The sequence below is a fragment of the Bombus impatiens genome, unplaced genomic scaffold (assembly GCF_000188095.3).
Source record: "Bombus impatiens unplaced genomic scaffold, BIMP_2.2 scf_0582, whole genome shotgun sequence".
Lineage (NCBI taxonomy): Eukaryota > Metazoa > Arthropoda > Insecta > Hymenoptera > Apidae > Bombus > Bombus impatiens.
In genome coordinates, this window is record NT_177001.1 from 500,676 (window position 1) to 526,161 (window position 25,486).

Genomic DNA, 25,486 nt, shown 5'->3' on the forward strand with positions numbered 1-25,486 from the left:
CAATTCCGCCCCCCCCCCCTCCCCCCCCCCCCCTCGGTGAGTCTTCGGTTAATCTGCCGTGATTTATGCATAAGTGCGATTAAAGCCGAAACCCCTATTGATACGAGCAATAAATCCGGCGATAGAGATTAGCTCTGGTCACTAATAGTTGAGATTTCTCAACGGGTAGCTTTGTGGTCAAACGTTCGTTGTTAAGTCTAGGACTGTTTAGTGTGTATATAGATGCGCCCACGGTGTCTCTAAATCACGTGGACCGTAATAACGTATTACTCGAAGTAGCGCTTAATCCTGGGATGATTTGTGAAGTTTACCGATCGGCCATTTTAATACTTTAATAGCCAACCTGTCACCTTGTAATTTAGTAGGTTCTATAAAAAGTTTCGGGAAATGATCAATAATATTATTACACCGATAGTACTCGTAGTATTATACATTCGATAGTATCATACATATATTCTTAGTGTGTTAGATCGGTGTGGGTAAAATGTCGATGAATGAAGTTTGAATTGGTCAATTATCAACTACGATAAAGAATTTGAAAATTAAGAAGAAGGAAATTGTTATCAACTATGTGTATTGTAAAGATCATTTAGGCAATCATTTAACGTATAGATTATTATGCGTACTATGTATATTATAATATGTATTTTAAATGACATGGAAATTGGATATTACGGTTTATGTTATGTATAACTAATGTGTCGATATGTTACAAGTTATATGTTAAAAAATGACATTTCATGTGAACCACCTTTCTAACGATATCAATTTAGTCATAACACTGAAAAGCACAACCTATCGGTCTCTACTGTCAAGCGTGTTTATCTAATTTACTAAGTAGTCTCGCAAATAAAGAAATATCAAAGCGTCCTAAATTATACCAAGTGTCAAAAAGATTAAAAGTTATTTGAATGTTAAGGAATGCCATATACCGAGGATATAAAGACTCCACCTAAAGTATGTTTCACTGAAACAACAGGTGTACTAACACCGGGCGGGCGCATCACTACGATTCTGAATATTAACTTTTCTCTCCTCCGAATCGTATATCGAGATAATAACAGCGATTGACCGGTGGTCGGTTGTTCGTTACGGTGTCGTAAATGTCACGCGTGACAATAAAAATTTCTGACGAAATGTATTATACCCTTTACCATCAGACCATTGACTGAAAGGAGTCATTGGGAGCGTTTCGATCGCCGCTTAGCAGTTCGCGGTCGATAAATAAACATACTGGCCGCGGTTAAAGGACAGCTTTCAATAATCATAGAAAAAAATATAAATAGAGAGAGGGTTCAGCGTAAAAGAAGTTCGTTACTCCGCCACGTTTCTCGTGTAGCACGAGGCGCGCCTGTTATGTATTTGTGTGGGGGCGAGTTAGGGGCAGCACCCACCGTTTAACTCGTTGAAATCTGACGATGTTTAATGAGACGTCAAGAATTTGATGCGAGTTTCGAAAGCACGGTTGCATAGTACAGAAGAAGAGAGAAGCCAAGCGCACACCGCGGGGCGGTCTTTATAAAGACGGCCTTTATATTTGACCGGTCGGAAATTCAGTGAGCATGTGGCAACGTCGGATATCCCTCTCTGTGTTTCTTTCTTCCTCGGGCCAAAGCTCGATTCGTTGGCCACGCATCTTTTTCCAGCAGCGCCGGCCGGCCATCGGGCCCCCATCGCGTTCTATACCCGTACCAGAAAGTTTCTTCTACCTTTACCACACCACCACCTTACACCCCATCCACTATACTCTTTTATTTTATTATTCGACCCGACCTCCAACGAGTTAGGCTGTTGCCTTCGCCTCTACAGAGAGCCCTTTGCCTCTCACTCTCTTTTCTCCGACTTTTGCTTACTCTGTTTCTATCTCTCTCTCGTTCAACCATAGCCTCCTCTTCCTCCCACCGCCTCTACCTTTCTCTTCGAAGCGATTCGCTTCGCGACTAACGAAGAAACTGGAATCTCGTTGTATGGATACGAAGAAGATTCTTCTTCCTTTCACTCTTTCTCGTGTCTCCGCGTCTTTATCTAACATCGGCTGGTCCCCTTTCGCCGCCCCCTTTCATGCTCCGCGTACAATTAGTTTGCTCGAACTTGTACGGGCCAACGAGCGTTTGCCTACCATTTTCTATATGTATCATGGACGCGTTATCGATGCAGCCGGCGAGAGGCGCGCATATTAAAACTTGACGAGACTCGCCAGGAATCCAGGAAGAGGCGCTGTGAAGCAGCTAGCGGCGGACAGTGGGGGGAAAAGGAAATCGTATATAGCCGACTATACCGAGGGAAACTTTTCATAATGTTGGATGCTGGATCCGTTTAGAAATTTTTCAATCGTGCCCTCGGTATCGTGAACTTTGCATTCCTCGCGTCCTTCGCGGTTATTCCACGCAACCGGATCATGTGGAATAATATTGACTCGCATCAAGTATCCCTTTACGTTCTTGCATTTTTATACGAATATTCGGTATTACGCCGCACAGGTTATATATTTCTTACCCGATGCCACGATATTACAGGTGCTATTTCTCTCTTTCTGTCTACTTTTTCCCGTCCGGTCCGTTTAGTTCTCACGATAACGCGCCTTTGCTACGAGTCACAGGACTCATAGTTCCGTGCGTTATCAACAGCGGGTGATAACGCGTGTACATTTGTATTTGTTTTGGCGTGAACTTTTATGTAGTCACAGTCTTTTTTGTTTCTTTTAAGTTTTATTAAATTATAGCGAAATATATTACAGTTTCATATCGCATCACGTATATAAAGGGTTTTATATTACATAACAAAACTACTTAATCTTTTCATTTTACAATTAACTCTGCCTTTTTCGTAACTTTCATCAATTTATTACATATGATCCAAGTAAGGCTATTACAAACTTTCGAGGAATAAAATACATACGGACAGGTGAAATTCGCATTGAAATTAATAACACAGACGGCTCTTCCGCATTTAGCATCGTGTGAATTGCAACATTCTCAATAGATTCCGCGAATAGCTAGCGCTCGTGTATAAGTTAACCCGTTTGAATTTTTTATAGACTCATCATCATATTTTTCTTTTGCCCTTTCGTTCAGCATCGAACAACGCAACATGTTGACCGCATTTAAATGTAAACGGGCTCGCGCTTCTCTGACAGTTTTCGCGAAATATTTTCAAGTTTCCCTCTCCGCCTTTCCCCCGGTTCCAGCACTATTTTGCGCAAAGAATCGCGTTAATTCGTAAACCGCAATGCAGTAGCTTCGCGTAATTGAAACCACTGTGTGTACCTATGTAACTACTAATGGTAACGGAAAGTCATCGGAAATATATTTTTATCGACTGAGCGGAGAAAATCATGGGCTGACCATGGGCCAGAGAGCTTATTCCGAAATCAATCACGTTCACGCGCGATTGTTTTACCTAATACAACACACGGCGTACGTGACTGCCGCGAAACTGGCTGGCTTGTTGCCATGTTTTCTCGCACGGAAACGCTCGCGATCGGTTAAATGTTAATTAACATGCTGACCTTTAACCGATCGTTCATGTATACCTGGGGATAATCGCTGATTTCTAACCGTATATGTATCTGGCGCTAATATTTTAACGCGCTTTCCTGCACCTAGACTGGCTTACCGAGATACTTGAACACCTACTACAGGGAACTTCTATACGTAACGTATATATCATATATGTTATGTAAAAATTTTGGAAACTTCGTTAGCACTGAAGAGAAACGACTGTCATGATTACGTTGGTCAAATTTGAAGTGAATGTGAAGATATTTGTTGCAAATTTGTATTTAGTAAAATTTGATAATACAGCATGAATATTGGTCTTAAATGTATTACCATATACGAAATGGGGTTCCGGTAGATATTGAAATTCATTAATATGATATAATGGATTATTAATTGTCCGCTGATACACCAGTGCAATCATGATAATTCGTGATATAGTACAAAGCTAATCAGATTTCAAAAGGTGACACCCATAAAATATTCATAAAAGTTTACAAATGGTTGGAATACTTCCGTGAATCTATGTATCTCTACTAGTCGCTGGTTTTTACCTCGAGAGAAATTCTCGCGTATCGTTGCCGCGTAACCCGCCGTTCGAAACCGTGGAGAGATGAGTCAGTATGACGGTGGTAGAGCGAAGGATATTTTGCAGTGTAAAAAAAGTCTCGCTTAGCTCTCTCGCAGGGTGCAGAGGTCCAAAGCTATCGTTTTCTCGATTCTCACGAGAAGGCTTGCCCCTTGTATCGGTTTCATTCGACTCCTTCTGCCACACAGTAATTAGAAAACACGTAAACGAGTTTTCGGTACGTTAATTCCGAAGAACGTAATTCCGAGCGTTGCTGCATCCTGGTATCTTCTCTTCTCCCCCTCTTTCACTCCACGCCTCGTACCTCTCTATTGGATGACCCCATGGACTTTCAGCCGCGCACACTCACTCGTATATATGCGTATACTTACCTATGCGTACACATGTGCACGGTTTATTGAACAGTGGGGATCGGTCGTTAGAAGTTAGAAACGGGGGGATCACGTGCGTCGCTTCACCGTTTGCCCGGTAATGCGCGCACAATCGCGTGTATCTCCAATTTTTTAAATGATCACGAATACACACAGGCCTGATAAATTTCCCCTCTGCATTCCGCGTTTGTTTGTACTGGTCTGTTTTACGCTTTTTTCAGCGATGAATTTATATATAAAAAAGCAAGGAGGAAGGCACTAAAGATAATATCGTTTTTCCAACGGTGACAAATAGGCGGTTCGTTGCGCGCCAACGCGGATCATAAATATTGAAATATTACACCTCTGTCGGAGTCGCTTGATTTTATAGAACATGCGTGCACGATAAGCGTTGCGTTACGCTATTTCAGTAACCATTCTCACGGTTGTTCCAGGAACATTTAGAACGTGTCATTACCATATAATACACAATTACCCACAAATCTGTATTACCCTGTATAAATTCCTTTCAGAAGCCACCTGTAGAAAAGACGCTGTATTGTTCGTGTCCGCGATACGACGCGTCAGACGCCGCGAGTAGGTATTCATAAATCGTAGAAAATTAAAATTACTTGCAACAAGTCGTTTTATTGCTGAAAAATAGCCGTCCGTATTTACGACTTCTTTTATAATCACTTTTTTTTCAATTTCATTCTAGCAACGGTAGTAGACATAATATAGTCCAACTTCGAATTTCTTCCATATTTTTCCATAGCGTTTTTCTCATAAGTTTAACCATTCTCAATTGAAGCCATAGGAAAAGAACATTTTCGGTCATATACCTTTTTTCTTTGCTGGATCTCAATGTTAAGATTCATTCACGTGTCGAGCAACTCAATACATTTTATTTGGTTTTTAGATTATATATGTGTTCTTGTCAGCCCTTTAAATTCAATACTTCAAAAATATCCATGCCTCAGCTGTTTTTCTTTTTTATAATGCTTGTCACATTTGTTACTTAATTTCAGAATTCTTATGTGTGAAGACATGATCTTTCAACTATTAACCATACCGTATTAAAATACCATCTTCCGATCACCAAACGACACAAAAATCAGAAAATCAATGAATTATCATGTCTCTCCTATGTGATCATCGATTTGAAACACTACAAACTCAAACGGTAGCATTAGTATCGAACCAACGCGTCACAGCGAGAAATCGCGTACATTTCATATACATAAACGATCGGTGGGGCGCCTGTTTCCGCGTGCTAAAAAATCCATTCGGATCTAGCGGCGCTCTTGCCGGCGCTGTATTATGGAAATCAGTGGAATCGCAGTGCCGAGTATGCAAGACACGTGAATTAAACACGTAATACACCGACTCCGCAGTGTGCACCTGTCGCGCATGCAAATCACTTAAGCCGCTGAGCCTGCTCCTGCTCGGTTTCCGAGCTTTTTCGGCCGCGATGCATATCGCTGCGCGCTCATTGCGCTCTCGATTGTAATGCGCCTTCTCTCTGCGTGTCCTTGCCACTTTTCTGTTTCTCCCTTTTTCTTATAGACGTATACGTGATAAGGTAGACTTATTCGAGTCACCTAAGCTTTTATATCATAAAATTCAATCTTGATCTTTACAGAGAATAATTAAATTTGTTGTATATTATAGAACACCGCGATTCTTCGATATAATAACTTGCCTTATATCTCTACATCTGTTTCTGTTAAAGTATCTATCGCTTTATACAGGTAAAGTATAATAAAATATATTTTTTTTGTTACGTTTCGCCTGCGATATTGCGCTTTATTTTGCTCAATCAACTTACCAATGAATTCCCTGAAGTACGTTTGAAAGGCTTCTGCAGTGTTCATTTATCAGAATATAAACACGGTGGAATAGACGGTTGATAAATGTCGATCGTTCTTTACCTAGCTTTTATACAAAATATAAAATATAAAATGTTTCTCGTTGAAAAATCACCTTCTTTCCATTGACAAATACCCGATTTGTTCCTTTAATAGATGCACTTGATGTGCAGCTAAAATTAATATTAGCGACGCGGTATTTTCCAAAGTAGAAAATCAATTATGTTTAAATCTCGGCTTAATACGAATATACAGGATGTAATAGAACAAACAGACTGTTTAAAACGCTAGAAAATTATCGAACGAGTCAATATCTTCCTCTGTAAACCTCTCTCTTCTCTCTATCTTTTTTTACCATCATAATTTTCCATCTCTCGTTCCCTCTGCTCTTCGAGTCTCGTAACTTTCACCATGTTTCCCGTCTCTCTTCTTTTTTCCCCGGTCTCTCGTAAAATTTGTCACTCTCTACGGCTCTTTGCTCTTCTACCTTCTCTGGCACACAACTTGCCGCACCTGTAAGCACAATCAACGATTAGATGCAATCAGTTACGCTTTCTTTTTCCTTCGTGCGTGTCTCTACGTCGTTTCTTGCTACAATCACTGGAATACTTTATCGATCGCATGTACACGTGATATTTCAGTTAATATTTACCGACGTTCGCGTTCCATACAGATTTTTCGTCCGCGATGTAACCATTACACAAATACAATCCAGGCGGTGTATTCGTCGTCGTCGTCGTCGTCGTCTTCGTTATTACATGCCACTACCAGTAACCGGAAGATCTTGTGCTCTGATAAATTACCCTGTAACGTAACCGGTGCGCTCGCCTTCTTCCGTCGTCCTTTCTGTGTCCGAGATACAGTCGGAGACAAAAATAATTGAACAGATAGCGGAAGGTAGGTATCAATGAAGTTTCATCGAATTAGTCCTAACGTTATATTGTACTGATATAATTAAGTTTCATTTATTACAAAGCAGCCGGCAAAAGGAAGTTTAAAATTCGTTAAATAGTTAATAATTTCAAGAACTGTTAGTAATTATAAATAATTATTCGAAAGTAATTTTGTGTATACGAGTATATTAATGACTTTTCTGTCTATTTTACAGCATGTTGTTGACTGTTCTAGAGTTTCATATTATATTTAGTCGCTTTTCTTCTCAAATACAATCTGTCTTGTAAAATTGTGGTGTCTATTGTACTACTTACGTTTAAATTTCCTTTTACCCGCTACTGTATATGCTGTGGTACGTACGTCTCGTTTACATCTGTGTAAACAGACCGTATTTAACGAAACGTCGTCGATACCTTATTTCCACCACCTATTTAACTTATTTTTGCCTCCGACTGTATTGTTCACCGAGTTTTCTCGTTCGAGGAAAATAGGTTCCAGCTGCATGAGGTAGGTCAGCTAGGGCTTCCTGTAAACACGATGAATAATCCAAATTAATGGTAAATGCATACCACGAGCGAATAAATTTCTACAAGAAAAAAAAGAAGGAAATATCTGAATACCACGCTAATTGAGACTTTGAAAGGATTAAGCTTATAGGAGATAATTGGTTTGTCATTTAGGTAGTAGGTCATCTTAAATTTCCAATTTTCCCTGTCCAAGTGGCTGTGAAACGCTGAAAAGCCGCATTTCCATGGATATAGTCAACATTCACCCGTTGAATTATGCTCGAGAGCTTACTAGACCCCGTCTTTCGAGAATATGCGTCACGCCAGTATGTTGTCATATATAGACACATACACGGTGTACCAGGATTTAAAATTCGGTAGATGTATTCTATGAGTGTAATCCGGCAAAAAGTATTTTATAAACGTAGCTTATTCGAAGCTTTATCGAAAAGTTGTAATAAAAATAGGAAATGCAAAAGGAACGATGACGGACTCATCAGGATTATCATGCTATAAGACAAGAATAGATTTATAATCAGCGTAATCTTTGGCTGTTAATATATAATTCACAAGAAAAGTTGAATTTATTACTGTATTGTGTATTACTATAGAAATGCTCACGCAAAGTTGTAACAAAATTTAGCTGCCAAACTCTGGATCACCCTATATTATATAATATATTATAAAAACATTTCGAAATTTCACGAATAGTGACGAGACAATTGTCACGGTTATGTTGGACAAATTTCAAACCAATCTGGAAACTTACATAGAAATTACAAAATATTTATTGCAAACGTAAGACGTATTAAAAAAAAAGATGTTCAAATACTAACACAAGCCACTATATTTTTACACATATAACATTTTATAATTATGACCTTAAAATTGGCCTTATAACCTTAGAATTTACTAAATTTGTTAAACTCTGGGACACCCTGTATGCACATATACACATATATACGGGTAGCAGGTATATATACGTGGCACGCATAATGATGCTTCCGCCACACATAAATTAGCATCACGAGTGGCCGGCTGACCCGGTGTACGAGACAATTTTCTAAGAAATTTGTCAAACGATAATTCGAGCGGCTTCTCAAGTGTAAATTCAGCTCTCGCGGTGGCTGCCGACCGGTCGGTCCGCCCGGTATGCAAATAAGTTGGTCAAGATAGCCGAGCGATGAGAGAGGCGGGACGTGTCGTTATTCCGATACCATTGTTTGTATTTCATGGCGGAACGTGAATCATCGGTTACTTAATTCCGATAACGCCGCCAGCTACCGATGTCGGACGCATTTTAAACGCGCCTTGTCTTCCCTGCTGCCTGCTTCCAATGGACCGCCGTGACCGATTTTACTGTGCGGAAGTCCAAGACTTGTATTGGCGAATGTGGGCGCTTTTGCCAGGTCGTACTAGATAGGATGAAAATTTGGAAAATTATTATCATTTGTAAAAGAGATATACGAAAGTTTAGAAAATTAGATTTTTTTTTAATTAGTGTCGTCGACGGAGGAGATATAAAATCGGCCATGCTAAAATTTATGCGTTTCGTACAACTTAAAACGCAGCGAGAGACAAGGAGCTTCAATCTCTTAGCCAGGATCGAACAGTTCAACGATTTAGAGTTGTTTCTTCCGTTGAAAATATTTAACCGTTTGAGTCCCAAGCAGCGCAATCGTGCTGTTTAGATTTTGTGTCGAAAAGTCCCAATATTCTGTATTTCATTGTTATCTTCTTAATAATGTTTATTGAACAAAACTTGAAATATTTATAAAGCAATAATACGCGTATATAATAATATAGGTGTATTTCACAGAAATAACAAATATGGCAAATCCCTGTTCGGGATTTTTCGACCCTGTTTTTTCAAATACCTCTGGGACTCAAACGGTTAATATAGCAGTTCATAGATAGCTTTCACAATCTGAGATTCAAGCAAATCAAATTGATTTCGCGAGACGCGTAGAATGTTTGGTATGGCTGCATCAATCGTTGTCGTCAACTAATACTTCAATTTATTACCCTATTATGTTCTTTGCACCAAGTATACACGGAGTACGATACAGAAAGGTGTTTGGATTTGCCTTTGGATTCATTTTTGTGGAAGCTTTTTCCGACGCCTTTTCATAAGAATCGTCTTAAAGGTTTTTGCTGAAAGATATTTAAAGCTAAGTTTTATTGTTCAACCAGAGGACAAAGAAAGCCTAGTAAACTGAAGTGACCTTCAAACAAGTCAAGGTCAAAGGAATGGTGACAAGCATGTTTAGCCGGTGCAAATTTGTGTAGAGAGTAATGGACACGTCTTGGTAGTCCGGTCCTGTTTAAATAACTTCTGCTCTCGCGCGACTTTCGGATTGTTTGAGGGTCATCGCCGTTACAGCTTTGTTAAATTTACTTCCACAGCACTGCAGTGTGCCCCATTTCTGAAATGCAAAACTATGTTTGAACGACCTTCTACGAGTAGCTAATTTTACATTTTCTCGACTCAATACGTTGCGAAGAATATCGTATTCTAAGTTAGTTATATCGTAAAATAATTGCTGCCGTATTGTTATTAAATACTGAATTATATATATACGTTGATATAATCTCCTTATTTCCATCGAATAAAAAACAATTTAAAAAATTGCATAAATTGCCGAATTGTTAGAAAGAGACTCGCAGAACGTTGTATGTATCTTTAGAAGCTCGTTTAACACAAAAGTATGGTGGATTAGTATCCATGGAAATAAGCGAATATCAGGCAGCTTATCTCTCTAGAAACGCGAAAGAACCGTAAAGCTTTCGATGTATACGTATCGTATAGATGCTTCAATACAGAAGGCGATTTCGTTGAACATCCAGCCGTGAGACGCGAACACGAGCGCGCGCGCGCATCCCTGAAAGCCACGTTTAAAGAGATATTCGCCGTCTGTATTGTATAACTCCTTTACGAGAGTTACATTTTCTTGTATATATTTGTTACGGGCAAAATTGTATGATACGCGCTACTTCTCACGTGGAATTTACAACGATCCCAGTTGGGTCTCTTTCGAATAATTAAAATTGCTGTTCCGCAACCGGTAGAAATTCCCCGAAATACGAAATCATCGCGTGTACGAGTATTTTACTTTTTTAACGTGCACACACGCGTACAAACTCGCACGTGTGAGTATCTTCATTAAATTAATTGTTAATTTACCGATAAACACGGAGTACAATTAATTTCTTCGTGATACTTGTTACTCATTAACGTAAAACAGGCTTCAGATTCCGTTGCTTCCTTCGTTTACATCGATACGTTGCGAAACATAGGTGTTTCTTGGTGCTGCGATTTAATCGAGCGATCTCTTCATTTGTGTGCAATTAATGTTATTCCATTTAGATAGCGATGTGTACTTACTGTTACAGATCAGGGTCTTTTATAGTACCATTAATTTATACCTTTTTTCAGGCTAAATATCGCCTGTTATTGTTTTATAATTCCTTTAGTTACCATAGTTGCAGCGAAGAATTTCATGTAATTTGGACCAACTCCTTCGAGACTTTCCGAAGCCAAGTATTCCACAGTGAACCGTTACTGTTCCATATTTTCTATAGATATTTGTTTTTAAATAAACCTATTGGAATACAAATAACAGCTCATTGGATAGTAATTGTCTATTTAGGATGTTCGTAGCCGACTGCCTGCTACTGTTCCACCATCTATCTCTTCCACGCCCAACTCCACCCCATTGTTTGTCCTAAAGACAGATATATAGGTGTAGCTTGAAAGATGGCGTCATTCCTAACGCTGTTTCTACAAATACCACCCTAAAAGTATATCGGCCAATGTACACAGTGATCTTTTCAAGTTACAAATGTTATCCAATCGATACCTTCGTGAATCAGGATTGCCAATCATACTCGATGTGTCAAAGGCTATTGATGCACTGCAGTAGCGGACCAATCCCATTCCATTTGATTCTCGCTCAAACATATCGACACACGTACAAAATAGACAAACATCTTCGCGAACAGCCGTCCGTAGTCGACCCTGTTCTATGATCGAACACGGTTGAACAGTTTCAAAAATTCCTCTTCTCGTACCAGGTTTCGACAGCCATAATGGCCGCTGACACGGTAGCGCGCGATTTCATATATCATATCGTTTCGACACGTTGAAGAGTCGCAGATGCTTTCATTGTCAGTAGCTGAAAAAAGTATTTCAACGGCTATCGTAGAAAATTTCCACGTATATATTGTGTATTGTTGTATTTTTAACTCTCATTAGTATCGTAAATGAGGCACGACTACTTGTTGATTTGGAACTGTACATAGAATCTACAGATATTTGCTGCAAACATATATTTAATAAAAAAAATTTGTAACATGGATACATAAACACGTAATAAGCGTTCAATACGGTTCTAGTGAAAAACTAGTGATATTTATAACTCTAGTGATTTCTAGAAAATATAGAATCTTCGGATTCGTTGACTGTTACATTCGCTATCATAGGGCTAATAAAATTTGAAAACGTTGCGTATAACGTGCGTGATATATTCGTCAAATTTTTCTACAAGTTGTTCGAATTCTTTTCTGCGCTATTTCGTATATGAGAAAAATCCACATTGTACGGCTTAAGGTCGTACACTGTACACGTGTAGGTCAGGCCGCTTAGCTTCACCTGCTCTCCATTTGTCACGTCCGAAATTGCATTACGCGGCACGTCAAATTTCTATATAAAACGACCCTAAGATGCCATTGACTGCGCCCCCGTGGTCGTTTAACATGTCGGCGTTCCGCTTTCTGCTTTACGTCTCTCTACTCCTCTGTGCAATCTTCTCGCTCTCTTTCCATCTCCGTCTCGCTCTTGTTCTCGTCCAGGTACTCTGTGCGTTGCTCTCCATGTGCCTCTCCGGCCATATGGTTCGCGACCCTGCTGCTGTTCATTCATAATACACGCAGCCCTAAAAGTTGAACGCGTTAGACCATGTGCACGGTGAAACTCGGACAGGCGGTTTTCAAAGCGACGCATTGGATAGCCAGCTGAAAATTTTAAAAGCAACCTGGAACCTGGTGTCGCCACCGGCCGAACTCGTCCCTGTAGGGACTAATTTGTAGACAGTAAAATAAAAACTTGCAGGTTAGCTGGTCGATGAGTTCTTTTCAAATATGCAATAGCCAAGGGATGAAACATAGGATGTGGTATTATTCCCTGTATAAGAGCTGTACTCTGTACGAGAGTGCACTTTGCTTTTACTGTAACGTTTATTCTGGATCGTAATGCTGTTAGACAGTTTACTGTTCCTATTGTATTCGCGAAAAGTGTATACGGTAGTTCATAAAAGTGTTCCGACACTTGTAGAAACCTTTTACGAATACATAACGTTCCGTACATTACATAACGTTATACGAGACGTACATGTACGTTTGAATTTTCATTAGCTCTACGTTATACGCATGAATTTTATGATAATGTTGGTAAAAATTTGAAGCAAATCCGGTCATTCCGCAAAACATCGATTCCCAGACACGCTATGAATGTTCCGAAAAACCCGGTATAATATTTTGACGTCATTACAAATTCTTTCTTAATCCATCCTTTACCGCGGACCCTTGTAAACCTAACTGAAAACACGTGACACAAAGAAATAGAGTCTTCCACGGACTGGAAAATCTCAGTTCAAAAGATTAGCAATAACAGCATGGAGTAATGGCACTACAGAAACGTAGTTTACTTTAGATGCCACGAGCGCCGCTATTCTACCGATTCCCATCGAACTCTCCCCCTAATTTCGAGTGAGAAGTACACCATCGGTGGTCATTCCAGCTACCAGACGCAGCAGCTGGTTGAGCTAAAAGCTAATCACAATAGAGCGTGCTCCTTAGACGTATCCTGGCCGTGTATACCTGCAGTTTACCCTCAGAGTCTACGCTTCTTTCAGGATTTCTGCCAGGTAATCGTGGAAATAGGCGAGGATTCTCGAAAAACTTTCCATCGTTATTTCGAGGTCGTTTTCCTTTTGTCAAGCAAGGCCGACGACAGGAAGAGCCTAGGCTGACGACATAATCTGGCCAGGCCTGGCTTACCTACGCTATCTTAACTTCGTTTTTGCCTAAAACGCATTTGGCTCCCGCGTACTCGACGTCCTTGTCGCTGACTCGTCCCTAAGGCGCAGCCGGGGATTACTTCTTAACTCCTGACACAGATTTCCAGAGAGTTTCCACGAATTTATGACTTAGCGTGGCAGCCGTGCCTCACGGAAGGAAGATAACATTTACATAGTCGGATCCTTGGCTGTGCGGCGTTATACCGATCGAAAAAGCTGATGTTTTATGTATTCTCTTTTTACGCGCTGTTTAAAATTCCGTTTGAAAAATAAACGAACATATGGCGTTTGGTAACGAGAGAAGAACTATCGTGCAAATGGAACGGTTTCTTTTGTCCAGCTCGTCGCACCGGATCAGTCGATGATACTCGTTATTGTAGAATTCTCTCTAGTTTCTGTGTTTTTGTCTGTGAAATGGAGCAAGAGAAAGATATAAGTACATACCTTTTGTTGACATTTTGTAAAGAATAACGTTGTAGGTGGCTGCACCCTCTTCCATAATCTCTCCATATCTAGATTTACCTTTATTATCTTCGCAGCAAATATTAGGGCGGGGAACGATTTCCAGTTAGGTTAGGATCTAAAAATAGCAGTATCATATTTTAAAAGACAAAAGGGGAGTCGGTAGGGTAACGCCACAATTGAAGAGTTCTGTATAGGTCCTGAATGGCTCTGTTAAGGGAATCGCGTCCAATAATATTTGTTTCCAGACACATTGCCATTCGATACACTGGAAATGATATTTTGAGGAATTATTGATGAAATACAGAAAAAGTAGCGGGTATTGTTCTTGTCGTCGCTAAGATACGCTAAAGGCATGCATCATTTCCGCCTTCATTAGCTTGTAAACTTGCCAGAGAGAGAGGGGGGGAAGGGGGGAGAGAAAATTTCCCCACATCCATAGGTCGTGGGCTAGAGCTTTCAGTATTAATACCATAATTGGCTTGATACAGCGAAGTTGTTACAGTTCTCGAGAGTCTCTCGCGCACGTCCGTCGATAACCATTACACATTCATATGGCAATTGAAAAGTCCAGGAAAGTCTAGCTCACCGCAATAAATACACTATACGGTCGTCGACCAGAGTCACCTCGTCGTCAAGAGAATTGTTTGCCACTGACGCGTGCATTCGTAACGCGATCACGCTGTTTTCTTTTTCTCCCACATACAGATAGAAACAGTGGCAATGCACCAAGAATACTTAAGTGATGGAGGGGAGAATGGACAGAACGTGATAAACCTCTGACAAGTCAAATTGATCAACTTCAGTTTCTATAAAGTTATCAATTTCACATTATACAGACGTTGTTCGACAATTTGAGAATAATGAAATGAATTCAACCATTGAAACGGTTAATTTAAATACTCCTTTCATCTTTTATATTCACGGTAGATGAATCATACACGATGCACGTCCAAAGTGTACATTAATTTTAACAGCGACGCGAGCCCGCGAAAAGTGCGATCCAACGACAGCGATAGTTATTTTCACGTAAAAGGTCAGTTTCCATGCGTAAACAGGTCGAATGCTGGTTTCGTCGTATCGTTGCCAATCGATTTCTTACGTACCGACCGATACTTTACGCAACAGCAATGCAAACGGTTACGTTACTTTTCTGTAGCAAAAAAGCGATCTCGAGGTCTCCGACTACCTATCCAGGTTATGTTTCAATTCCTATCAATCTTTAGAGAGGAGATAGATTTGTTTCGATAGACTTGACTAATTTCATAAACTATTCTGGCAGGTATCGATTCTTGATACCCATCGGTCTATTATTATTGCTATTCAATATGAGTATCGAATGGAGATTGAAACAAACGTATTCTGCTGAATAATAGCATTTTCGAACGAGAAGCTATCGAGAATGATCGAGCCTCGAACGTTGCACGAGTATCGATATCCCCGACGATATCTCTCGCGTCCTCGAATCGAAAGACCAAACAAGTCGCACGGTAGTCTCTTGGAACTAGACACCAACGTCGCCTTGCGGAGACAATCGAATGACGGATGTCATGTATCACCGTCGTGACTCTACAAAAACGAATTCTCGCCAACGAAACGAAGCGATAGAGAGCGGCAAGCACAGCCCGATCGGAAGATCAACGGGAACGCCGACCTGACATTTATCAAGACGTGATTTCGGCTCCGGCATTCCTAATGAATCCGAGTGAATCTAGGTTGGTGGATTGCGCCTAACAATGATGGATGGGTTAGTCTATCGATTCGTTGGATTAGATGGAAATAATATGACGTTATCGAATAGAGGGAGCCACGTAGGGGACCGCCCCGGCATTTGGTTATTATGCACAGGGGAAGTTGAATTCTATTCGACCCCTGCGAGATACGAGAACGCTAATGAGCGTATAATGCGCATTGAATCGTGATCATTACACCTAGTGCGTTACGAGCATTGACTGCGTGTGGTAGGGTCATAGACATCCGTGGAAAATACGTGCAGTTCTGTCGACAGAGTCGAGTCCATTTAGGGTATACTGTCGTGGTTAAGGGTGAGGTAAATCCTCTCTCTGTGTGTCTGTATCTATGTATCTTTCTCGTGTCTGCTTCTATGCTTCTCTCTCGTTTCTTCTTCTGACTAGGAGCGTACGCACTAACGTGTTTTCTCACTCTCTCTCTCTCCCTCTCTCTTCTTCTCTTCCCCTCTTCCCCCCTCTCTGGAGCGTCAATCCATTCCCTTCAAGCAGGTCTGCCTCGCGTTGCTTTGATCCTGAGTATCTCGCATGCATCGGAATCTTTCTCTGTGCGGACACATTCTAGCTGGCGTCTGTGAATTTCAAAGCATGGTATTGTAGCTAGGTAATAGTGTTTCATCTCCGTATTACCGATACCATAGTTCACTCGGGGATCTTCGCAAATGGGGACGCATTGATAACGCGTAGAAACATATAGGATTTGGTAAGGTGTTAGACGTGCACACGAGAGCGTATATTAACTCGCTCGCACATTTGAGTGGATTATGGTACATAACCGTTACACGATGGGAGTTTTTCATCGCGAAATTGAAAACGTTTTACTTTTTTGTTCGCAAACGTTACGGTAAAACTATGGCAAGCGATCGATGTTTATAAACGTCGAGGTTACCAGAGAAGAATTACGTGAAATTTTTTAAAATCATTTACAACGGAATAACAAATGCTGTGTACGTTTATAAGGGAAATACGTTATAAGCTTAATATCAAAACATCATTGTACCAATGAAAAAAATGGCAAAACAAATTTCAAAGAGATGAAACTCGATTATCTGTGAATGCATAGCAATATTTCTCACTAGCTGGCGGGAGCAACGCGTTCGATTGGCGGTGCCAGAGAGGGGAGAAACGAAGAGAGGGGAATGCGACTCGTGTGAGCTTATATCGGTGAATGAGAAGAGGCTGCTTCGTGGAATGTATGTGTATGTATTTCGATTGCATTCACAGACCTTTTTTTCTAGCCGGTCTAACCACCTTGGAATTTAATGATAAATGATAAACTACACGTCGAAAGAAATCCTCGTGTTTGAGTTGCCAAGAAATATTACGGTGTTGAGTCACGTCTTAGGTACTTTCGTCGAACGTTCCCCGCATGAAAGCCAGCTCGTACCGTCGAGTGGCCGAGGCGAGTGCAAATGTCGAAGTCGAGCGAGGGTAATGAGTGAGAAAAGATGAACCTTGCATTCTCTGCGTTGCACGAATACATCGTGGTGAATCGAAAGGATCGAGGAGCGTCGCTCGATGATCGACGCCAGCGCTGTATGCATACGTGGTGGCGATTGAGGACGACAAATTTAAAACTGTTCTACTGGCGGTGCACAGTGTGATATTTCAGTAGTCTAGCGACGCGAAATTATTCTACCTATTAATATCTGTTGGTTTTTATGGGATTTTCAATCGAATATGTATTGATAAATGTTTAATACTTATATATATATGTATTGATAAATATTTATTAGACAATCAGTTAAATAAAGTATGAAAGAATTTCTTCTTTTCTGGTTCTCTATTAAACGGAGAAGTCAATTTAAATTAAAATAAATAAAATCTCTTGGACATAATAATTTCTTTATTTAATCTTTCTACGCGTGGTTTAATTTCTATAAAGAAAAGATCTTATTTATATCTGCGAAAGGCAAAACCAATTCTGAATTGTTTTGTCTTCGTCAATTTTCAATTCCATATTTATAAAAATTTAACAGCTCGTTAAAAACCGCAATATAAATTTTCCTACTGCCTGATAAATTCCATAATTTCATTTCTCTTGGTTCTTTTTCATTGTCCTTTCGCTTGTTTTTTAAATATGCAACTGTTCATATTTCACGAGTTAATACGAACAGTTCAACATTTTTTTCTAGCAGCATATTTTTAAATGATATACATCTAGCAGCGCGTTCAGCGATAAAAAAAAAAGAAGAAGAAATAATTGATTTCATCATCGCACAATATTTCTCGAATTTCGTCGAAATCGGTTGCCGCGTTTGATTCCTAACAATTTTTCAGTTTTGCATACTTTTATTATCGCTGTATTAATCTTATAAAAGACTCATACTTTGCGCACATTCGCAACAATAACAAATCAATCCGTGAAATTACAAATGGAGACTTTGGTAATCTGAGAGATATTCTCCACGAATAGATGACCAATTTATCGAGAGTAATTTTCCCGAACAAATTAGACTCGACCACCGTTAAAAATTAATTGGTTCCGAAGCCACAGAGACCGCTAGCATCAATTTTATCGAGAACGAACAATAGGTTCGATATATATATATATATTCTTTTTTTTCTCTCTTTTTTTCCCCAAACCTGTCATTTCGCAGAAATGGAAATTATTCGTCTTTTAATATGCGCAGTGGCTCGACCATCTAAAAATATTTGAAAAAAAGGTACTTCAATTAGCTTTGGATATTTATAAAACTTGTATATACGAGTATTTACATAATATAGTATTCTTGCAACACGGATTCGCTCTAACATGGTTTGAGAATTGACGAAATGCTCGTACAGCACGGTATTTCTATAGCGCTATTTCGCCTTATCACGATTCGAGAATTGGAGAAATTGAAGAAATCCGTACAAAATGGAATGTAACGATCATTTTTTAATACAAGCACCGTCATTCGATCTTATTAGTCGAGCAAGTGTACTTTGTTGTGTTATATTAGCGTATAGAATTTTTAAATATGGAAATGTTTAATCCACTTTTAATTCGTCGAGTATTAATCCTTTGCAGCCGAAAATTTGTTCGCTGTAGGGGAGTAACAACTCTAAGCTTCTCAGATAAACAGTCGATGATATATTTTATATCTAACATAAATAATATTAGTATGTGATATTTTGAATTAACTATCGATTGTATTAATAAACATATCTCATTTAATTATGAGGAAATATTATATGTGCTTTTTACATTTTTACATTCTTCGTTTCGTATAACACGGTTTCCAAACCTAATTACCGTGTTATACGAGGTTATACCTGTTTTTATACCTTAGAAATGTTTACCCTTGTGATATTTTGGTGAATATACAGGACGAAGTTTGTGTACGAGTGTGTGTTTGTTTTATTTTTTAAATTATCTGCAAATTTCTGAACATATCGTCCACATGAGAATATGACCACACAGGCAAGTTAGGAGTTTAGTATGGCACAGTAGCGCCACGAGCTAAAACTATCATATTTCAAATCGGATCACGTAGTATCACGTAACCAAAAGAGCAAAATACACAGAATACGTTAAAACTGAGCGAAATAGAGGGAGTAGTGTGTACCGCAACGAATTTCGAAGCATTACCATAATTATATATAGGTGGAGAGTGTTAACTATTAATATGTCATGAAAACCACCGTCGTGATTCATTCTACAAGTATTAAACACGGTACATATTAGGCGAAGTACCGCTTTTGTTCGTGCACTATTCGGCTAACCAACTTCACATCTCTGCACACTATATCGTAAAATAGGTTATGATGGCGCTAGCAGTAACCTTGAGTGACCAAGTGATTTTATATGGGTTGTAGCGAAACAATTCCTGCTTACGTATTAATACGAATTTTAATCTGTGCCCAGTGATAACTGGTCTGACAGCTAATCAAATTTAATTAAAATTTATCTCTTTTAGTCACGTTTGCTCTCCCACCACTTCCTCTGTTAATCACTTAATTTTAACTGACGCGTAATTTTTATCTATTATTTATCTTAATACCATTTATTTATATTATAATCTGATTTCTCATTCGCTCAAAAAATAAAACTATACAATCTCGTAGGGGACGATACATAAATATTATACGATCAGAGAGCATAAACGTGAAATATTACGATAGTTCCATGAGCGCGCTGTCTGAGGTTTAAAATTAATGAAATTCAAATTATACAGAGTAAGCTTCGTGTTTGATCCAACCTATTAATTATGTTTTTAATGATATATTTCATCTGTCTGTGTAATTATGACAAATCACTGCACGCCAAGCCCTTATCAAATCTCTCTTTTTCCTTCTATTCTTCCATCCTTCCTTCTAACGGGCCTCTCTTTATCCTGGCAACATAGTAGCTACGAGAGATCTGTAATTTCACACCTCATATACGCGTGTTTGTAATCGGCGACGCGATGAACTCGTGTTGGTAAATGCTTCATTAAATTCGCATCCTCCAGGTATTTGAAAATTCAAGCGTTTCTAACAATTCCCTGGTTGTTGCTCGCGAGTGCAACTCGTTTAACTCAAATACGGGAAACAAAGCGCGAGCGGCCGACAATGCTCGCTTGGATAGGCTTCCACTACCAACGCTGCAAATACAAAATAACAAATAAAGAGTGCATGACAAGCGTTCGCTGTGAAACTTCGTTAAAAGCAACGAACCGTATAACTGTCGCTAATATTTCCGATATTTGATTCATTATATGCAAATCTTATTTTCTTATCGGTGACGTGTAAAATATTACTTTCAAATCTCATCTTACTAGTTCGGATGAAACCTACTACCAGCAGCAAATTAATTTTATTCCAATTGTATATTATGTATTCCCCAATATATAATAGCCACTTTACAAATTGATCGTACACCTGAAAGCACTGAAAAATTCAAATAAACAGATGTCCCATTTATCCTTATCTATAATCCTCATGTTCTGTCATTTGTAATACGATTGCACTAAATGACGCCTTCGGTCTCAAGACGAGCCTGCAGACGTCTTGTTATTAATCTCTCTAGTTACTGTCCCTATATACTCTACAGTATAGTAACATTTTCGTACTACTGCATCATGGATAAACCATAAACAGCTTCCCAAACGTCCATACAACTCACAATCAGAATGAAAGATAGTTACCGCGAAGAAGGTGGCGCGAGAGGCTGATAAGAGGGAACTGCCTACTCTCTCGCGAGCATCATCTCGAAAGCCGAACACGAATGAGAATTAAATGCGATGTATGCGCAGCGCTTAGAGGTGGCGCGCAGTGTAAATTCGATTTCATCGAATCGCGCGGCTGAGTCACGGGGATGACTGGTTCCTCTCGCCGCCGTCATTCCCGTTCTCATACAAAAGGCGCGGCGATATAAGTGCTCACCTTCTTCGAGTGTCGAGTTTCTTTCTCTCTGTCGAGTGCAAATGTCGGGGAGTCGAAGGTAACGAGGCAGAGAAAAAAAGAAGGTCGGTGTAGTGTGAGTGGAGAAGAAGGAGAATGGAGAGGAAGGCTCCTCTCACCTCCTCGATTGCTGATGACGCGAGAAGAGCATCAGCGATCACCAGCAGCTCTCTGTGTCCAACGACGTTCGCTGCAAAGAACGAAAGTGCGAGTGTGCGTATAATCATCGCGAGCGCGAGTACGTAACGAGCGTAGTGTTCGTGCGCGTGCATGCATCGTTTGATGAAACTTTGCCGTGCATTAAAACGTCGTGGAATTCCTCACGTTTTCTATTAAATTGCTGCATACTTAGAGTGGCTCACGAACGTATTCGAACACGTGCAAATTACTTTTATGAACGTATTCTGTGTTATATGAAACATTTTGAAATGTTATTAGCACTATAACGACACCTACAACTATCGTGTTTGTATCGTCAATATCGTGACATATCTGAAAACAGATATAAAAATTAATTATTTACGCAACCCATTATCCATTATGTCAATATCCCTTCTATGCTTAAGATGATTATTCATTCTGTGAATTTTTTATCAATTATATGTTTGCAGTAGGTATGTATGTAGTATATTGTAATTTTTATATACATTTTCAGATTGCTTCCAAATGTGATAATCGTGACAGCACGTGTCTTATTATAGCGTTAGTGAAATTTCTTAAATGTTATATAACATATACAGAAATAAAAAGAATTCGCTCGTGGGTCACGCGTTATATGTAATGCGGTGATTCTGTGCTGTGCCGATGATATTATTGCGTGTGCACGCCGAGGTTTGCGCAAGCCGGAGGTCGTCGCTGTCTGACCCGAAGGTATCGCCGCTGTAATGAGAAATGTCGGTGAATGTGTTGTTCCGTAAAAGGACTCCCTTATAGATTGGATTATAGAGGATCCAATGGTAATTTAATTTATTTTGATTTTTGTTGTTTGGAAATATCGAGGTATTGAGCGATTAAACTTATTCTATAGCAAATTCTAGCTTAAACGTAACTTCTTAAGTCTTTAAGATTATCGCTTTTCTTTTCCTTTTGCTTCTTCCATTTTCATGTTTCAATGGCGTGACAGTACTAGTTCTCTTCAGAACTTACGAGTCACTTTTGACGTGACACTTCATTACTAGTTACTGGAACAACTCAGTGGGAAATACTTTTGTGTATGAAAGTTCTGTGTTTTACACCTTTCAACGTAGAAACAACTTCAATGCCACTCTTTAAATTCATTCAAATCATTTCCTTGAACGTTCCTCTTCAAACTCATCCAACCAATTTTTTCAAACATTTCTCCACAAAGCCTTTCAAATAATTTCATTCAAATGCCTCTTACGCTTATCTTGTATTACCTACGGAAGACAATTCAAATTCGTAGATGGCGCCACAGACAAAAAGACAACATTCATATAAACGTATTTTTATCCCGGAACAAAATCAGGGTTACATACTAGCTTCCTTGCAATGCAGAAATTCCGGGGTAGAACTTATTCTGGCTATCTTTTTGTCACATCGGCACTCAAACAGACGATGAAACAATCCGTTCGTTTTTATTATTTATAATTTCATATCGTCCGTGGCTATCGTATTTCGTATTGTCTCCGAGTTTTCTCTTGCTTGGGTCAGTTCGCAATCGATTATGAAAAGGCATCCACGCATGATTGTATGTACACGTACTCGTAAGTTGCAAACAAGTGCCGGTGACAATGGAAAGTTTCAATTAGAGAGCGCAAGATATTTTGGTGACGACGATGTGGCTTGGTTCGTGGCGTGTTTCCATGGTGTAATGCTCGTCGGATAAACGAGAAGCAGGAGCGATTTCGTCGCGCTTCGTTCTTGAAATTGCGTACCACGCTTCAACTGATGCGCAAACAGCGGAGAAAGAAGAGCAAGACAAAAGGCATCGGGAGATAAAAACAAAAAAACAAGGCCGGATAGCTAACCACTCGCGAGGAACATTCGATCGTCGATGCTATCTTTCGTCTCATTTTCTCACTCGCTCTCGTCCACTTCTCTATACATCTCTCTCGTTCTCTTTATGCTGGTCGGCCACGCAGTTACCAGGTTGCGTGAGAGCCTGGCAGCGCTGCTTGCTACCTCTTCGAACGAAAAACGAAATACGATTCTAGGCAGTGACGGTGGTAATGCATTGTCGAGAGAGCCTCGTCAAGGTAACACGAACTCCACGCCGTGGCTCAACGTGAAATCCATAGACCTGCGGCTCTTTAATGCTCGAATCCCTGGCAAAGTAGTAATGCAGAAGCGAGACCAAAGAGATTTAAAGCCGAATTGGTCCAACTACACCTTTTTTAAATTTCTAATTCCATTTGATATGAGAATCGCAGTGGTGGAACTCAGCGTTAATTTTTATAAAATAGCAAAAAATTCCTTATATTTCTTCGTATCGTGAAAGTATCTCATGACGGAGAATAAAATTATAAGTTAATTAATTATGAATATAAATATATTAATTATAAATTAAGTGGACGATACTCGTTACTAAATTGAAATCCTCAAATTGGACTTGCGCCACTGTAATTTTCAGTCCGCCGTATAATTCTACAGGTCGTGCGAAATCGGCTGCTTTCTCAAGCTCATCCTCCACTCCAAGCATGGAACATAAATTCCATTTTCTCTTCATGGGCGCTTTATACTCCGCAAATTACATTCTTTAGAAAAAGCTACGTTTAATTTAAGTCAGGTTAACATTGACTTATACTTATTCATTATATTGTACGAGATAACAATTTTGTAACAAGACTTTTAACGATAATAATTCACGCGGTTCTGCGTGTAGTAAAGTGGCAAACATTTGTCGTTAATGCGCTTCTTTCAGTTTCCATTCTACGCAGTATCGATACGCGGAAACATATTTTCTAGATCATTTGAAATGCATTAAAGGTGTGCCATTAATCCGCTAATACACGCGCATAAAAGAATACGTTAACAAATCTACTTGGTCGGCTCGGATCGTGTTGTGCATATAAACAGCGCTGAAGCGAAATCGATGCCACTCTTTCGGTTCACTTGCTTTGCAAAAGTTTCGAATCCATTCTGCACACACCGAGGAGAAGCACATCAAAAGATATCGATATAGCCCCCCATATAACGGGCGACTACTTGCAGATGCGCTGGCGCGCGCACACGCTCGTCCATAAAGCAGTGCTGTGACGAAATTCAATTTTTTATTCAGAAATATCGGTTCTACAAGCGCACGAGTGCTCGTTTCTCATTCCTACGTGGTGACGAGTGCCTTCGCGACTGTAAAACGTCATACCGTCACGCGTATATTTGCTACCAAATAAAAGCGTCATAAGGAAAAGCAATGAAAACCGCAATACGTGTCCGTCAAGGATTTTTACAAGTTCCTCCCGCTTTCTTTTCGATAGTGTCGATGATTCGTGATAACGCCATCGCGTGTTGTTCCTAATAACGCACCCTGGAATATTTCCATGTTATTAATTCTCTATTGATAGTAACGACAAATCTATTTCGATTTTGTCAGGTTCATTTTTGTTAGAAATTCTAACATATAGGTAAAAAAATGTGAATCCCTAAATAGAGAAATTAGTATCTGAACGAAGATTCATCTTCTTCGGTGAATAGGTTAATTGACTATCTAATTTTTCTTATTTCACTGTAGACAAATCGTAGTAAGCTCTTGCTGTTCAACTTCCAACCGACCCTCATTCCAGAATGCCATCGCTCGAAATAAAACGCGCAGTGTATTGAAACGACGGAATATATACATAATATCAAACGCGATGGCACTGAAATATTCGAAGGAATAATCTTACTATCACGGAACCCGACGATCATTTTTTCACCGACTTTAACCTGCTGAAGACCAGGCAATAACAGCACCGCTCGGAGCCTCGGGAAGTGTATTATAAAAGGAAGCATACATTAGTGCGAGAAAGATAGAAGGACAAAGATCGAGGGAGACACTACGCGTAGCCCTCTAGCTGTAAGGCACGATGGAACGCGCGGTCATATCCTCGCGAGTCGGTTCGGTTCGTTTCTCAGTCTGTTGTGTTAGTGGTTGTTCGAAGGCGTCCAAAGGCTGCGCGAAGAACGACCACG

General features: G+C 39.7%; 1 protein-coding gene and 1 long non-coding RNA gene across 2 annotated transcripts in view; one reads left to right on the forward strand and one right to left on the reverse strand.

Moving 5' to 3' along the window:
• The window catches only part of LOC100740632, a 127,180-nt gene that overhangs the window by 4,025 nt on the left and 97,669 nt on the right, over nucleotides 1-25,486 (forward strand). The window lies entirely within an intron of this gene.
• Nucleotides 6,742-9,454, reverse strand: LOC112213312. Its single transcript, XR_002947205.2, has 2 exons — nucleotides 6,957-9,454; nucleotides 6,742-6,817 (listed from the first exon to the last, which is right to left on the reverse strand). It is a non-coding gene; the product is annotated as an uncharacterized LOC112213312 (long non-coding RNA).